Source organism: Ornithodoros turicata, chromosome 2 (genome assembly GCF_037126465.1).
Source record: "Ornithodoros turicata isolate Travis chromosome 2, ASM3712646v1, whole genome shotgun sequence".
In the NCBI taxonomy this organism is placed as follows: Eukaryota; Metazoa; Arthropoda; class Arachnida; order Ixodida; family Argasidae; genus Ornithodoros; species Ornithodoros turicata.
Window position 1 is genome coordinate 92357028 of NC_088202.1, and position 17773 is coordinate 92374800.

The window sequence follows — 17773 nt, forward strand, 5'->3', positions numbered from 1 at the left end:
ACACGACATTGACGGCCGGACAGCTGATCCAAGGAGCGCATTGGTGCACTGCGTCGCGCAACAAATATGTAAACAGACACCGATCACTTACAAGAAAAAATCACTGAATGTCGACGCGTTGTTTTTCTTTGACTATTTTTCGCTGACAGTCCCGATACCTAAAACAGAGGTTTCTTAACCGTGCGGAGTAAAATTTAAATGTTAGGATGTCAATTTAATTATGTATGCGAATCAGCCTCTCCCTACTCAGTTCATGTTGAGTAGGGAGATGTTGCTACTCAGTTCATGGCCCATGTCCCAAAGATATTTACCCAAGAGAAAGTTATTCGATGGCGCCACCTGTTTACGAATTATTCAGCCGAGGGACCTTCATGAAACACCCGGTGTAAATACAAGTACGTACAAGTGGCGTAGCTCAGACCCTCCTTCCATTCATCTTTCCCAAGCGCCGCTAGGATGACTCTGCTCCAGCTCCGGCTGGTGAAACCGCATTAAGTACAGGGGTACAATAAAGTTTACAAGTAAAATACAAGTAAGCGGTACAATAAAATTTTTCTTAATCGTACGGGAAACTATTAACAAAAAGTCTGCGCGTCGTAAGATCTTTGTATCTTACGGGAGCCACCGAATGGTCCTATACGACATCATGTCTGTTACAGAATTGCACTGCAGTTCAAATCTCGAAGAACTTTGCGGCACGACAGTGTTAGTAGTTATCTCTCCTACTTTGCTACCGGATGCCGAGTAAGTTAGTTTATAGCAGGGATGAGCAGCATTTAAATACATAGTATTTAAAATATTTAAAACATAAATACATGTATTTCTGTCTTCTATTTAATTTTTTTTAATTCCGTGTTAGCGCCGCGAAGCAACTGTAGCTATGAGCGGCGTACAGATGTGGACAGATGGAGAGAGGACAGCAGGAAGGAGTTGGGGATAGGGGGGTTAGTACGCGTTCTGGGCCAACATTCTATTTAAATAAAGTTTGGAAAAATGCTTTATAGTTATATTTAAATACTGTTTCTCAGCATATATTTGCTTAAATACTTTGTAAATAATAATAAATTGCATGTAAATGTAAATGCATGTTAATAAATAGTAAATAAATTGCATGTTTCCACATTTCACAGCGCAGTCTTGGGTAGTAACTAAGTTAATTTTAACTTGTAACTGTAACTAGTTATGGGGGTAACTAGCTACAGTAACTAGTTACATTTCAAGAGAAGTAGCTTTTAACTGTAACTAGTTACTATTTCTGTGAAAGTAACTGCAAAATGTAACTAGTTACTCGAATAAATGTGGTTCCTTTTTTTTTCTTTACTCTACCTTCCCCTACCTCCTCCTAACAGTGTCTTCCTTCCTTTTATCCGTAATCGGTATGTGCCCCGTGCCTTGGGCTTTTGACCAAGCAGGGAATTCCAGCTTTGCGAACAGAACTTAGTTGAAGTTAGTGACCCTCAACGGTCGGAGTGAGCCATATGTGAGTAATAGTGTCACTGCCTTAGCACGAGATCCTGCTTCCTGTGGATATGGACAAGGGAATGATTATGCACAAAGAGAAACTTTCCGGTCAGCTGACTTGCGCCCCGACCAGTGCAATGACTAATCCTGCTCCGGATGCTGCTACCATAAGCTTCCGTGGCCGCTCTATGAAGCAACCTTCGAGTTTTTGTCATGGAAGGACAAGAATCATTTAACTGTAAAGTGCAAGCTATGGAATAAGACGTACTCGGCAAGCAGGACGTCAACTTCAAACCTGAAAAAGCATCTTGAGGCGAGTTCCTTCTTCTTGTGTATGCCTCTCTCTCTACACGTTACGAAACATGTGCGTGTCACCGTGCTCTTCTTTTTCACCGCGATGCGCCAGGTCGCATGCACATGTCGTATTTTTCCGTCTGGGATAACCGCGTATTAACTTATACTGCTTCTGGTTAAGTGCAAGACAACTTTTATTGCACTTCAGTAAAAGTAAATAAATGTATGTTTTTAACAATTGTATCACCCTCTGATGGTCATTTTTATAAAAAGTAACTCTAATGTAACTAAGTTACTTTGTCTCAGTAACTGTAACTGTAACTAGTTACTCGACCAAGAAAGTAACTATAACTGTAACTTAGTTAATATTTTTGGCAGATAAACTGTAACTGTAACTCAGTTACTTTTTAGAAGTAGCTTACCCAAGGCTGCACAGCTGCATGTACTGTTGTGACTGCCCCTATTGAAGAATCCTACAGTAATTCTCACAAGAAACATCTCACAGAATCGTAAGAGAAATTCTATGGGATTATCGCCCATATTCTCACAGGTTGTCTCATAGAATATCTCACAGGATCTGTATGAGATCTTATAAAGCTGCTCTTAACGGCTCTCATTGACTTTCTAATAGCTTGTTTCTCATAAGATTTCGTATAGCTTGTTTCTCACAGGACAGAGTCCAAATGTTCTTCTAAGATTTCCAGGAGACGGTAAAGAAATGACGTTCTACACCAAGTGACAATCTGTGTCATCTGTTCATGACTCTTTATTTAAATCGTTCAAAAAATTTGCATCCGCAGAACAAAAGAACTCAGCCTTGTAGCATTCGGTACATCTGAGGGCTTCTCATTGAGATGTTGTGGATATGCATCTGAAAGAAAGAAAGAAAAAAAAAAAGAAAGCAAGGTCGGTCATAATGTCAACTGTGACATCACGATGCTACATGTGCTCAAGTATGGAAAAGCTATTCAGGCAAAGCATGTGTGTGCAGAAATTGGATGAAGGAGCACAGATTACGAGTACAGGCACGGTGCAATAAAAATAATAATCTAGACCAGAACGACGCTACTGTGATGCACACGCTCAGTTCAGCCGGAGTATTAATTTATACTTGCAGATAATGGTGACTAATGTGCTGGATAAGCTGTTTTAGCAATGATTAGGCATATCACTGTGAAGAGATAATTATTGCGGTTCATGTAGCATTGAAAGGAAAAAGACGAACTCTACTTTAATTTCTATGCTCCTTTCACGGACCTAACACATCCTGACTTCTGCACTTTCCGTATTCTGCGCCTTCTGTACCAAGCGTAAGACCGTGAACACCTTCCGTCTACAAATAAAAATGCTCCAGAGTAGTCGAGCATTTTGGGTCACTAAACGCGAGAGATTGTCTAACAGTATAAAGCCCAACTTGACCTGCGCAGCAAGAAAGTTGAAAAAAAAAAATGCAATACAAATATCCAATCAAGCAAATCCTAAACAAACACAGCAGGAATGGATAAAATAATCATGCACAGCACATACATGGCACGACAAGAAATGGCATTATGTATAACGTGTATGTGTTTTTTGTACTTTCCTCATCCCCCATCCCTACCAAAAAATCAAGAGGCCGGGGGGATACTACAACTAGTGGAGAAATACGAACATTTGATGGTTTTCTGGGCGAGATATAATTTTCACAAGCGGCAGATCAAGAAGATTCTAAATACAAGATTTTTGAAGTTTCAGTACAGTACTCCCGATAGTAGCGTTCGCTAAGTTTATATACCTCAATCATTTTAAAATTTTGGATGTTAGACTGAGCACCTCACGCAAACAATACATCAAACTGACTACAGTGGACACGATGCATGGACGGATTCGGTAAAACCCATTAGCACATTACGGTCATTGTCTAAACAATGTGAGGAACTGGCCTTCTGAAATATATTTATCGCACTTCAACACACGAGGGATGAACGTATTTTCTTCATGTCGTAATAAGCTCACTCTCAGTTTCTGCACAAAAATAAATATAGCTGTAAACCTCTCCAAGGCGCTTGTAGTCCATTACGCAAATGCAATGCCCTCTACAAATACGTACTCCTGACCAGCAATCACGACGTAGAATGAGTTGAATTTCCCCATTCACCATCATTATTTTTTCTGTTGTTCTTTGTTGAAGGATTTGCGCACTTTTAGAAGTTTCTTTCGGGCGTACATGGATCCTGCACTTGTGTCAATAACCGAATGGAATCAGCGTTCCACCAATGGCGCACTCAGTACCAAATATGAGTCTTTCGTTCTGAAACTTCACAAAGACTCCAGGACCAATGTCTACATGTTACAGGACTTTCTGAATGTGCATATTGTTCTTCAGCTCCTGTGAGGCTCATTTCTTCGAATGCAACCTCATTTGATCAAATAGAAGCTGGGTGGACGATAGGATCATCTAATTAAATCATTTAATCAATCGTCACAGTCTAAACAGTCGTAACAGTAACAGTCGTAAACTTCGTAACAGTCTGTTTGAATGCTCTATAACAGTTGTTCAGTCTATATTTACCCTAATTATTTGCTTCTTCAATGTACGTATTTATGAAACCATCTGGGGTAGCTAAATACTGTATTTATATTTAGTATTTAAATACTGCACTTAAAAGTATTGATGCCAAGTATTTAAATACATATTTAAGCAAACTATTTTGTATTTATATTTAAATACACCAGAAAAAGTATTTATGCCCATCCCTGGTTTGTAGTTTATGCGATAATTTGGACCTGTGTGACTGGAACCTGGAGACTGTTAGTTCGATAATGTGACTGCAATAAGTGTTTCACGCGGGCCTGTAGCGTAAACGCGAGTTGGAGAAATGTATGTTTTCAACGTAGCACTTTATTGTTCACTTTCTCGGATGCGTCCTCCTGGAATAACTTTCACTTCGTGCTTGTATTATTAAAGAGTTTTAGCATATCGTACGCAAAGGTGATAGCGTACGATGTACTAAAACTCTCTATTTTGTGACCGGCATTCTTCTTTAAAAGTGAATGCACATCTTCATTTGGGCCCGTTTGATTTCTGTGACGGCGAACAGGTTCTCTGTAATTCTGGACCACGCTTTCTTTCTTGCAACGGAACCTTGTAGCCCGTCGCCGGTGGCGTCTATGGCACACTAGTTTACTTGTTACCCTTCGACAGGAGCTTCAAGTTTTTCGGTGAAACGTGACCGTCGAACGCGCTTTACACTGCTTTCATAACTTCAATTGCCAAGGTCCGAGAACGTGTATTTTTGTTGTAATACAAAGCACGTGTGGAGGGACGACTATTATTGGCTGTCAAGCCTTCTTCGTCATCGTTGCTAGCAATACGGTGATTGGAAGGTGATCGGGGTTCGAATCTGGGCGCCGGCTGTGCTGTTTCAGCACAGCCGGCGCCCAGATCACTTCGTAAATCCGCGACGCCATCGTTCGCGCGTCGTGGGCTGCGACATGTTAGCGGTACTTACAACATCGTTCGTGAATGCGATCGCTGTTGCCGCCGAATACAAGCGACTTCGATGACAGTCACGTGCAGAAGCCTTAACGTCTGCTTATCCCAACAAGGAAGGTCAGAACGGGGTGAGAGCTGTTTCTGCAATCCGTTCAATGACTAATTTCGGGGCGCCGTTGAGGCATCTGTTCACAGACTATATTATCTCCTCAGCGTCATCGTCACGCGAAGCGTTTATCTTGTGTGCGCACAGTGATACTTGCATTTCAAGTGATAGACAAACTAATCAGAGTGGTTCGATCATTCCCACTGGGCTTTGCAGATTCGCAGTCTCTCGCCTGAATTGATTTGCCGCCTGCGGTCGCTACGTGCGAAACTTCGGCACATTTTGTCCCGTGCCTACAAAATAGTGCAATATGGCTTGGTAGTACATGCTGCTCGTCTCAAGGCCTACATGCGCTGAGGTGTGGTATCGCAATTGTTGCGGTAAAGCACCTCATCCCATCGTTATTCATGTAGCTGTTGTTCGTCTCATGGCAAAGTACTGGTGGGTCCCTTCGATCAGCCATGGGTAGGTTACTAAAAAAAGTATGTAGGTTGCAGTTACAATCAGCCTGCAAAAGTGGTAACTGAGTTACAGTTACTCTGTTTGAAATGTAGCTAGTAACCGCTACAGTTACTACGTTAAAGTAATTTTGCTTTGCAGTTGCCTTTTAATAAAAGACCGAAGAACTCTCAAAAACTTTGTTTTAGCACATGTACCGCTAAGCCTGACAAAAGGAGGCTAGGGAACTGACAAGCACAAAATACCTCAGGACATAAGTGCTGAAGTAATATTACTTCAGTGCGCTATAGTAATAGTACTTCAAAGAAAAGCGTTAACTAATTACATCAATTTACTTTTGTAGAAAAGCAAGTAGTTACAATCACAATTTACTTGTAACTTAGTTACTACCTAAGCCTGCCTTAGACAGCCAATAAGACACGGAATGGAACATAAACAAAAGGCATCAACATGCAACAGAGCTCAGACATAATAGAGAGCGTTACACGGCAAATTGAATGTCATTCACACTGAATGACATCCTTTTCGTGTGACACGGTGAAACCAAATGGCAATACATGCGAATAAGGGCGGGGAACTCATTCGCTTTTCCCTCTCGAACCGACTGCGTACCCTCGCAGTAGAGTGGTGGCGAAAACAACGATAAACCGTTTGAAGAAATGAAAGACGAGTGAAAAGTTGCACCCCAATATTTTGTCACGAATTTGTTAACTTTTGACACGAAGGAAGGAAGGCTCAACTGTTTTCCCGAGAACTATACCCTCGTTCCCAGTCGCCATGTTGCCAAGTGCGGTGCATATAGGATTCTTACTTGTCTTTGCCTGTGATACTTTGCCGACTAAGCGCCGTTGAAAACGCAACGATTTTGTGAAATAATCTAATGTTTCGCTAGATTCGAGAAAAAGAAATAAAACATAACTAATGTACCTGCGTAATGCTTCATGTGTTCGGCCCTGGTGTCTTAATTATCGACAGTGACATCATTTGCGAATGACATTCGGTTTCTTCGTGTAGCTCGATGCATGACAAACGAATGACATTCGGTGCGACCGTCATTCGCTGGGAATGCCATTCAGTTTGCCGTGTGACAGGGGTATTAGTAAATCGTTGATCAGGTAACCGTGAAGCTATCGTACCTACCGGAACCAATGGCAACGTGCATGACTCAGAATCCTATCCGTTGATTGGGTGCGGTAGATATACGGTACTTCGGAAGCCACGTTTTCGACAGTCTACTAGCGCTCACTAATGCTTACGGTACGCAATTTTTTTCCTTTCTTACCGTCACTTGGCACACACACACAAACACAAAATGTGTGCCTGGGGATAAATATAGAGATAGACCTGGCTGTCACCTGAAATTTATCTCGCACGTGTTATGTTCCACCATCATCGCACCCAACATGACGATGGGAGCATTCTCTTCCGTTGCCGAAAGATATGCGCAGAAAGCGAATTGCTACACGTGCAGTAATCCGTGCAAAGGTCACACGTCGCATAAAGACCTGTTTCCCGCGAAGTAGCGCATGCCTTATCACAGCCTACCGTACAGGAGGCTGCAGTGCAGATCGTCTGTTTGTATCGACCGGGACTTCACGAGCGCCTTATGTCTACACTCACTTTTTGAAGATTAGTTCAGCACGGATGAACGACTGCGTTTTCTACTTTCGAAGTGAGTAACCGCTTTACTTATGCATCAACCCACTGCACAGTGCAAGCACAGCGCAGTAGGTGGACGGGGGGGATTAAGGTCGTAAAGCCTGCTCAGCCGCATTGCTACTCTGCATGCGGGAAAGTAATCTTTACAGGATTCCTCATTACGTGCGTTCCAACCAGCGTATCGCGCTTCGGTCGTTGTCGGAGCTCTCTGAGCGAAGTACTCTTGTACTGTACTCAAAACATTTTTATGCGAGGCAGACTAATTTCTCTTTCCCGATTTATGTCGTACACGGACTGAAAGTTTCGTTCAGTCAACAAGTTGGAGTGGACTGACAGACACGACGAATTTTTGCTGCGTATTTATTTTGTTATGCTTTTCGTACGTACAGTCGCATGGGAGAAATACATTTACAGATTCATGTATGCCCCAACGCATATACATCTCTCTCTTTTTTCTTTTGTTCACTTACCCATTTATTTTAACACGCACGGCGCCAGTAATTGTACATTGCATCTCAACTGCAGGTTATCGCTTGGAGGTTACTTCAGTGTAGAGTAAATGGCTGCACTTATCCTCCTCTTTCTTGAAGGCACAGTGGAATATGTTCCTTGTGTTTCTGTGGAGCAATGTCCCTTACGTGTTATATCGTTATATACATCTGGATATCGTTCACATCGTTTTGTAGTGCTCGCCCTGTAATCCTTCAGGTTATTCTCAGGGAAAAAGACAGAGAAAAAAAAATCGTGAAGTCATCTCATGTGATCTTCTTCACCACAGGCTCTTGAAAATGCACGGTAATCGAAGACGATTCGATCAGCCATATGACGTGATTTAATGCATGCGTGCAACTGTCCTTTTGAAAGTGCCCTTGTGTGTTCGAGTCTATGCCGTCAAACGCGTCCAGCTGAGCCTTCGGGGGAAGGGGGCATATGATGAGTGATTATGAGCACTTAATGCAAACGGCAGCAGCATTTGCGAGCGGCTCTGCGTCCGACATGCATTTCATCGTCCACGCCACTCTTCGATCAAGCAACTTTACATGAAGCTTTCTCTGTAGCTCTGCATGCATGAAGACAACTGGTACATATTCGCGCGAAGACACGCCTCCGAATAAATAACTGTGAATCATACGTACAGGGGATGTCGTATGTAAGTGCCAACTTTCAATGGAATGCAGCAGCGCTCTGTTGTGGAGCATGCGCAGTAGACTAGCTATCCACACCACAACACCTACGCTACTTTACACTTAACCTATTAGGCTAAACAAGTACGTCACTCATAGACTACGTAGGCTCTTCATAAAGACAAGATAGAATGCTTGATGTCACTATCAACTACGCTACATCATCATATTGTTACTGGTGGTAAAACCAAGAATACAATATAGTACTTATTGGCACATCTACACTCTAAGAATAGTGTGTGGTTGTGTTGATGTTGTAAGCAGCTTACCGTCTCTACCTTCAACTGTTATGCGGTGAAATTCTGGTTTCAGGGTGTACGGTCCAACTGCATCCTATACTCTCTTAACTCTACCCAAAATAACAAATAAATGCATGGTGTAATTGCTGATACCATATATATATGCAGCGCAAATGCCTTGCCGTGTTATTTGCGCGTTATAAAGTCTTATGTCCTGTTCAGACATGTCGAAATCAACATTGCAAAACATGTAGATGTTGAAGAAGAACAGGGAACCCGATCTTGTCGGTGGTTGAATTTCCGCCGTTCTGTTTTTCTGTATGCCGCATTACCTCACGATAGGTTTTTGATTTTGTGTTGTTCTTGTTGGATCATATCACTCGAGACACTTCTCGGGACCACAGTCAAATGTATTTTAACTTGCAATCACACAAGTCTCGGAGGACATGCCAAATATATCACCCAAACGAATCACATTATTCAATTGAATAGAACTTCCAACTCTATGCACTTCAACAAATTGGACAGGTGAAATTGTATGGGGCAGGAGAGGGGTACTGCTCGTTGCTCGTCTGGTAAACGTGGAACATCTCGTTTCGGGTCTCGTACCTTAGTTTACGTCCCAGACATGTTCTGGTGCGCTACTCGATCGAAAAAAAGTCCAAGTGCAACAGCAATCACGCCCTACAGGCCCAACCCTTTTATACAACACCGCCTCCTTCCATAGCCGCCGTCCAGTTCAAGAGCAGCTAGACGACAGGTTCCTCACATCCCCCCTCGCCGATACGCAATAGACTCGTCCGCCGGAATTTCCGCGTCCTCCTAGCGCAGACGACCATCGCCGGCGGGCGACAGTGAGCGCTTGTTGTGCGCCATTCTCCGTTGGCTTTCCCCATCCGGCATGCTCCACCACTGTCGCCGCCGGAGTCCCTTACCCGCCATCGGAATTGTTGTTCCTCGCCGCTTCCCACCGTTTCTGTGAAAAAAAAAGTTCCCCTTCCCTGCGAACGTACAACCTGGTGCGTGTTTTTTGTGTGTGACCTACAGGGCTGACTCTCGCTGTGCCTGGTGATTTTCTTTCGCTGTTCTCATCGTCGTCGGCGTGCCGGGTGCGTTTTTTTCTAATGGTGAGTCATATCCGAGATCTGTTTTGTTCCGGACAGGGGCTTATATTGCGTGGACAATCTTTTTTTCTTTTTCTTTTAATTTTTTGTTTGTTTATTTGTTTATTTGCCTAGTGCTACACAAAATCAGGAACACACTTGAGATAAGGGACTGTGAGGGGAAACCCTGTTAAACGGTCCCGCAAGAAGGCACGTTATCCAAATACATCTTCATCAAATTCATCTTATATCGATGCTGAAGTTCACGTTTTGTTACCGAAGTTGAGAGGCGCCAAGATGTCACGATCAAAGTGGTTGAATGCATGCGTTGGGATGTGGATGTCAAACCACCTGCTACCTCAGCATCCCTTCTCCGTGCGCGCTTGTATCACATGTGTGGGTTGCGTCGTCTGCTTTCGTTAGGGAGCAGAGGTATTGATTTTTTTTGTCTGAACGGTTTAAACCAGGGAAGGATAATGGACGTATTTTCATTACCGTTTCCATATTCGTTACTGCAATATTTTCGTTTCCGTTATCCATTTCTGATACCGGCCTTTCAATCTCGTTTCCGTTTCGTTATGTTTCCGGTAATGGAACGGTTGCTACAGAGCTGCGGGAGGACAGCCCGTCCGGGTCTATCAGCACCCTGTTTTGCCCAAGTGCTGCTTCAGTGTCACGCGTACACACTACACAAGTAATTTTACGTCGCTGGGATGCGCACAGGTTGCAGGAAAAAAAAAAGAAAAAAAAATATATATAGGAACATGTTTTCAGTTGATATTAACATTGCCTTGAGTTTGAGGGGAAAACACAGGACGAACACAGGACGAGATGAACAGATAGACTCACGAACCAGCAATGAAGCTTTAATACAGAGAGGGCAAGGGAGATAGGATAAAAAGAAAGTGTACACTCCGGCGTCTCGGCGCAGGTGAATAGGAGGCGCGTAATACGAACCTCTTAACGGTCGGTGGTAGCATCAGTAGTACACATTTCAGCCTTCAGTCAGTCGGAGTCCAGCAACTCAAGACGGGCGTAACTTTCATCCAATGTCGAATTCATAAGCGGACGCTCTCAATAGTAAATAATACTGCCATGGCCACAGTGAGAAGAAAACAAGGACAAGATAAGTAACTAAAAATCATAGGCTGCCATCCTCATGCTATGGTGGAGTATAGTCATGTGTTGATATCATGGAGTTATGAGGTCTGGAGCGTGGTAAGTGAGGGATGCATCCTCGAGATCCAATTTGCGCTTTCTTCCCATGCTCTCGTGTAGTATTTAGAGCATTACGGGGAATGGAGCCATCAAAATACAAAAGCAAAAAATGAAAACTCACTCAAATGTCATCGCACAACAGGAATAGCCATTACCCGAATTCAATACCGGACGATAAATTCGTTTCCGTTTCTGTTTCCGCTAATGGAGGACCGTGGTATGTGTTTCCGTTATCGTTACCATCTCCAATTTCGGCAATATACCGTTTCTGTTTCCGTTAGCGTTAGCGTTACCCTTCCCTGGTTTAAACAATACTGCATCGCACCACAAAATTCGAGCCATAATATCGAGCCGAAAGAGCGGCTGGTACTCGAAAGGTGGCAAACTTTCATATTATGTTGCTAACAACGTGTTCGCTGAAGTCCTGTCCCAGTGGATGACTGCATGATAGAGGGTTTGACCGAGAAGCGAGGACGTGCGCATTTCGAATGGAAATCCGGAATGCAAGTCAGTCATATAGCCCTACAAAGCTTTGCAGAGAGCTCTAAATCTTGGTGGTGATGACGGTAGTGGTTGGTCCGCAGCGCGGCATGCTCGGTACTATGCTTCGTCGGCGTCACGTCGAGACTGGGAACTACCCGGGTTCAAATCCTGGTGCCGGCTGTGCTGTCTGGGGTTTTTCCTGAATTTTCTTAGTGGCTTTCAAACATATGTCAGCACAGTTAACTTAGAAGTCGGCCCAGGACGCACATTCCCCCAGGGCGTCAGTCGTGACGTTGCCCACCTATGTGAGGCCGACAACGGCGAGCCCTTTCACCACCACCACCACCACCACCATGCTTCGTCGTCACTTTGAACGTGGATGAAAAGTAATGGACAGTTGGAGCAGCAGGTCCAAAACGATCAGAGGACACAGGAATCCGGCATAAAGGAGCACGAACGTTTGTAGGATGCTCACCAAAACGCAGCAAGTGGACTGAATTCGAATTGAGCTCTTGTCTTAACACAGTGTTAAAAAGTGTTTCGTTGTGCTTTCTCGGTAGTTATCTTTCAGCTCAGTGATGGGGATTTTTTTCCTAGGTCAGAGGCCATTTTTCAAGAATGTAATGAAACTTAAAAAATGAAAATCATAAGTTACAAGGACGCTGTTCAGTGAAATAATTGAAAAGCGAATGTTCCTTGAGGAAGTGCAAGGGTGCATCCTACTGGCTTTCCGTGAAAACAAGGAAAAAGAATAAATAGAACGAAGAAGACAGTCTCCTGAAACCAGTAAATGACACGGAAATTGTGTTAATGGACCAGCTGATCTCTCAAACGTCACGGCTTTATTTTTATTTTTTAGAAGTTTGGGGAGGATGGGGGAGGTGCGAGACAAGGAAGCAAGAAAAGCTCAGTGACGATGGCAGAATATTTGTCAGATACTTATCTTAGATAATGTCCGGCAAGGGGTACATACCTTATCTGAAGGATGTCTCTAATCAAGGTTGCGTGGACTAGCACTATGGAGTGAACTTGCCCATTATCCGTGGGCACCGCAACCTTGGATACAATGTGTGAGCGCGAATCTTTTTCTGAGGAAGAAACTGACCTTTCTACTCAGATGTGGAAGCTTCGTATTTCACCCAGTCGGCTACAGAAGTCGTACCACGTTTCCCACGGGAACGTGTTTCATCAGTGTTATTTGGCCACAGAATAACCTTAATACCGAAAGGCCTTCGTAAACAAGCGAAAACAGATTGCGTAAACCTGAGCAAGATTGCGAAAAAAATTTAAATTCAGAAAACGGTTGGCAGGAACGAGGTGCAGCGCGTAAATGACTTAGTTACCCAAAAAAGAGAGAAAAAGCTGCCATTACTATGTCAACGACGTTCGTCCTCTCCGCCATACCGCAACGGGAATATTGCCTTGGTCGAAGCGCGATGCAGATATGTAGTGCACGTGGAGAGAGCGGGCCAAGCGGAAAGCAAAATCGTCCTTGACACTCGAGATACGGTTACAACACGTTATCTTATCAAGAAATGTTCATTTGCGGATGTAGTTGTATTTAATGAAGCAACGTGCACGCTTCGAAGCGGAGTGATGAAGGGACCGTCGTTGTTCAGCGGTATCAATTTGTGGCCGAACGGCATCCCGAGTGTTTTCCTTGATTCGTCTACGCAGTCGCTCTGCCTTCACTGACGTGTGATTTGATTTCGTGCACCAGCTCCCGTGGCATAGTGGTTATAGGATGACCGCTCTCACGCCGCTGGGACGTGATGCGGGTTCGAATCTGCGCACCGGCTGTGCTGTCTCTGAACACACACGCTTCCTGCTGCTGCTTCCTCCACAGTTGCTTCGCGGCGCTAACACGAAATTTAAAAAAATTTAAAGCAGCCCTATTTGTGTGTGTCACACGCTGTGCATTGTGCCCATGTCCCGTTAAAAACTCTAATAATAAAACCAGGGTGTCGAACCGAACCCGAACCCGAACCGAAAACCGTACCCGAACCGTTATTTTTGCCGGAACCGAACCCGAACCCGAACCGAAATTTTCATGACACTGTTGAACCCGAACCGGAGCAGAACCGTAAAAAATAATAGCGGTAACCGGTTCGCAACAAAACGGTTCGGACATAAAAGAAGTCAGCATAAGAGTTCCTCTCTATCCCCGAACGAAGACACATTGGTATCATCATCACGCGCCTATATCATAAATTTCAGAAATGTTCACCTAGCAGTCAGACGACGACGTATAGTAAGTATACTTTCAGAGTCTTTTTAACATGTTGAAGCGCAGTTGTCCTTGTGAGTGCCGCGGCTAGCGCCCCACGCACGCGGTGCGGCGTCTACTCTTCAGAGACCAGGTGCCACGCGGATGAATGAAACACGAATGGAGTAGGCCAGTTATATAGCTCTACAGGACGAATATGTGATCAAATAAGCTCCCAAGATTTCCCTTTACACGTTAGCAGCACAAATTAAACTACTCAGAAACATGAGAAGTGGAGAAGGAGCGTACGCAGAACGGTGCCTGTTTGATTAGTCGTGCTTTGAAAAGTAAATGTGGTTCTGCCTATTGGTAGCGCAGTTGTGTCGTCGTGACACATTGCCGTTGTGTTGTGGATTAACAAGTACACTGCTGTGAGCTCGGACAGAGTAAGGCTTGCAGGCTTATTTTCGACATGCTTCAGTACGGTTTCAGATCGATTCACGCTGCGAAGGCAGTGTGCCGGCAAGTACTGTCGTCTATGTTACGCTGTCCATCTTATTAGGCTTCCTTTAAGTGTATCTTGCTGGCACTGTGCGTGTGAAAAAAGATATTTTGGGAACAGAAAGTAGCAGGACTACACCGCTTCAACAGCGTGAACTCTAGTTGCAATAAGTGCTCATCCATTTCTCATTTCTCTACCTCACCGCTAGAGACGTCAATGCAGACAACAGCAGTAAGCTATTAGCCACGCATTTCCTGATAAAAGCAGTTTTATGGAACATATATAACGGAAGCGTTGAACCGGTTCGCGAACCGGTTCGGGGCTGCGAACCGGTTTGCGAACCGGTTTGATTTCTGGCCTGGTCGAACCGGAACTGAACCGGAACGAAATCAAAACAACGCGAACCCGAACCGAACCCGTATTTTTTGCGGTTCGACACCCTGAATAAAACGGAAGCGGGTGTTGTTGGGCATTCACGTTAAACTATGACGGTTCCCGTTGTAAAGGCCGTCTCGCAAGAGCGACTCAGCTGTTTTGTCTGCCTAATCACTCAGACTGCGTTAGAAGGGAACGTTGATTATCGTCATCCAACAGCGTTCAATGGAGGGCACTCAACTGTGAAGGTCCTTCGTCAATGTGATCACAAAAGAAATGTCATGCGAAGAAACTGTTTGTCGTTTCGGAATATCGTTTTTTTTTTCTCCCTCTCTTTCTCTCCCTTTTGGTGCGGGGTTTACACATGGGGAAGGGGTGGAGGCGTACTGCCGAACGAACGAAAAAAATATGAAATAAATGGATATAGCTGAATCTTGAAAACGTTCTTCGGTTAGGAACGTACATTAAAAGCAGCGAAGTAAGGTAAAAAATATGCCTTCTAACACTTAGTATACGACCAGCAGCATAGCCGAGCGGGTTAAGCGTCCCGTTCGTTGGTAGTAGCGAAGGTCGTGCTGAAGACTGGGCGGTGGTTGGTTCGAAATCCTACCACCGTCTGTGCTGTCTGCGGTTTTCCCTGGGTTTTCCGAAGACTTTCGAGCCGAATGTCGGCACAGTTCCCCTGAAGTCGGCCCAGGGCGGATACTAACCCTCCGGTCCCCTCACTCCTTCCCCGACTGTCCTCTCTCCATCTTTCCACATCTGTACGCCGGTCATAGCCACAGTTGCTTTGTAGCGCTAACACGGAATCAAAAAACCAAACTTATTGTACGATCAATAATGAAAGTTGGAAGCTATCAAGGAGCAGATACTGTACTTTCGAGGTTACGTTTCATGTGATCGAGGATACTATATGCAAAAAAAAAAAAAAAAAAATAAAAGAAGATGAAGCTTTTGTGTTATGCTGTGCTGTACGGATTCGTGGTGTCGGGTCATCATGGATATATGATGGACTTTAGAGCCATAAAAACAGACTATACGGGAAGCTGGTGTTGTCTACGGTTGTTCGCCACAATTTGTCTGGTCCTCGGGAGACAGACACGGAGAGACAATAGCGCGCCCCAGACACAGGGCAATGTAACCACCAACTAACGTATGATATTCATTTGCTCTAACTACAGCGTCGTGGCGAATATTCGAGCTCGGCCTCCAGAACGTGATCTGGAGAGACGAATACTTGGAGCCCAGTTGACTAACGGCAGCAGGAAACTATTCAGCATCCAGCATGGCTGCGACTCTATGCCCTTGTGATACGCAGTGTGCCATGCGTCAGGGCCTTAAATGATTTATGGAGTTCTTGATGGGCACCGGTTTACTCCAGACGCTTGAGTCCCACGTCGCGGTTTCTGCTATTATCCGTTTTGTCACTCTGCCATATCTGCGCTTATGATCGTGCTTTCTTCTGACACTCGGTGCTCCTTCTTGCTTGGTTCGGTCATTTTGTTTTGTATTGCACAGCCACGTGCGGACGCCTCAACTGCTCTGCGAAATACTTCATATTCATTCTCACGTCACTCGTATCATGGCTCATATATGGGGTGGAGTATACTAGAGTCACTAAATAAGGTTCGCTTCAGAGTATCGACACTGAGGTCCAAGGGAGAGCAGGAGCGCCATCTTGTTTCCGCACCACACCGGTACCCTCCCGAATTGAGGATCAAAGACGGCTAACATAATGCTCCCTGTGGGATAGAGAAGCGTGTATGATTGTTGTGCGATAATCCACGCATTGTAAACCAGAACGTGCCGAGGATGTCAAGGTGAGTTCAAGGCCGTCAACTGCTGCTTGTAAACGAAAGGAACATTTCACCCGCGCACGATAGATGGCATCGTGCGCCAATGTGCGCAGTGCGCGTGCGCGTGCGTAACGCTGCGCGGAAACAAGATGGCGCATGCTCGCTCTTGGAGCTCAGTGTCGATACTCTGAAGCGTAGCTTATTTAGTGACTCTAGAGTATACCGCTCTCCGGCAATGAAACACTCCATGTCATTACTATCGTGTATTTGTTGTTGTTCTACGAAGTCGGAACCTTTCGGTAGCTTTCGGAACGTTCCTGTTTCCGGCTGATCCGGTGCCGCTATGACGTAAAGTGTATGCATGCTTTACATTAAATTGCTATCCTTGCTTGCGACAAAAAGAAAAAGGATAGATGACGGCAATTTCGCTTTATTTTATTTTTTATTTTTTTTGTTTCGGCACACACTCACACACATACACTACATACATAAAGAAATGATGATGAGATGGGGCTCATGCCGGCCAGCAAGCTGGGCGCTGCTCCAGTGCCAATTGTAGAGAATGATAGATGATGGTGGAGATGGCAGTTCAGGTGATCAAAGTATGGTGGAGAGGCCGGTTGATGACAGAAGCTCCCAAAAGTGACGGAGACCTTAAGAAATACTGCACATGTACTACGAGTTTCAGTGCGTTTCTCTCATAGCCTGCAGGCTATATACAAAGCACACGACAGCGCCAAACGAATTTCACAGAAGTCAAAGCTGAAGAAAAAAAGAAAGAAAAACTGCCACGGTCGTTTGGTGGGCTGTACAAAAAGCACTGTTTTCGTGATTCCATGCGTCGGCTGCACCGAGCTGTACATCTTGGTCAGAAACTACATCTACCCCGTAGACCGTGCGCAGTAAATTGGCACAAGAGCGACAAGGTCACACACACAGACGTCCAATAGACGGAGTAAAGCGGCTCCGTAACAATACGAGTCGAGTTACCCTCCCCTTGTGCCTTGGACATCCGTCCATCGAGGCACGAATCAGGACCCTAATGGTCCTTCAGATGGGAAAACACGCCGCTTCAATGCCCCAACCACGTCGCCGTAACCATGTCTGGCGGTAACTGCAGGTAACTACGCATGGAAATACGTTGATGGTCTTGTTGTTCCACGACTGGGATCTCTGTGAAGTGGTATTTCTGCGAAGCCACGGAATTCCCGCA

At 44.6% G+C, this 17773-nt stretch overlaps 1 protein-coding gene across 6 annotated transcripts in view; it reads left to right on the forward strand.

Annotated features, from left to right (window-relative positions):
* LOC135385788 (galactosylceramide sulfotransferase-like) overlaps positions 1–17773 on the forward strand; it is a 435824-nt gene that overhangs the window by 227695 nt on the left and 190356 nt on the right. For 3 of the 6 annotated variants that reach the window (XM_064615299.1, XM_064615305.1, XM_064615304.1), the window contains exon 1: positions 9716–10004. The exons of 2 other annotated variants lie outside the window; for them this stretch is intronic. The gene's annotated coding sequence lies outside the window, so the exon portion shown is untranslated. Of the gene's footprint in view, positions 1–7362; positions 7468–9715; positions 10005–17773 lie in introns of those variants that run through there. One more of the 6 variants, XM_064615302.1, reaches the window with a different exon arrangement.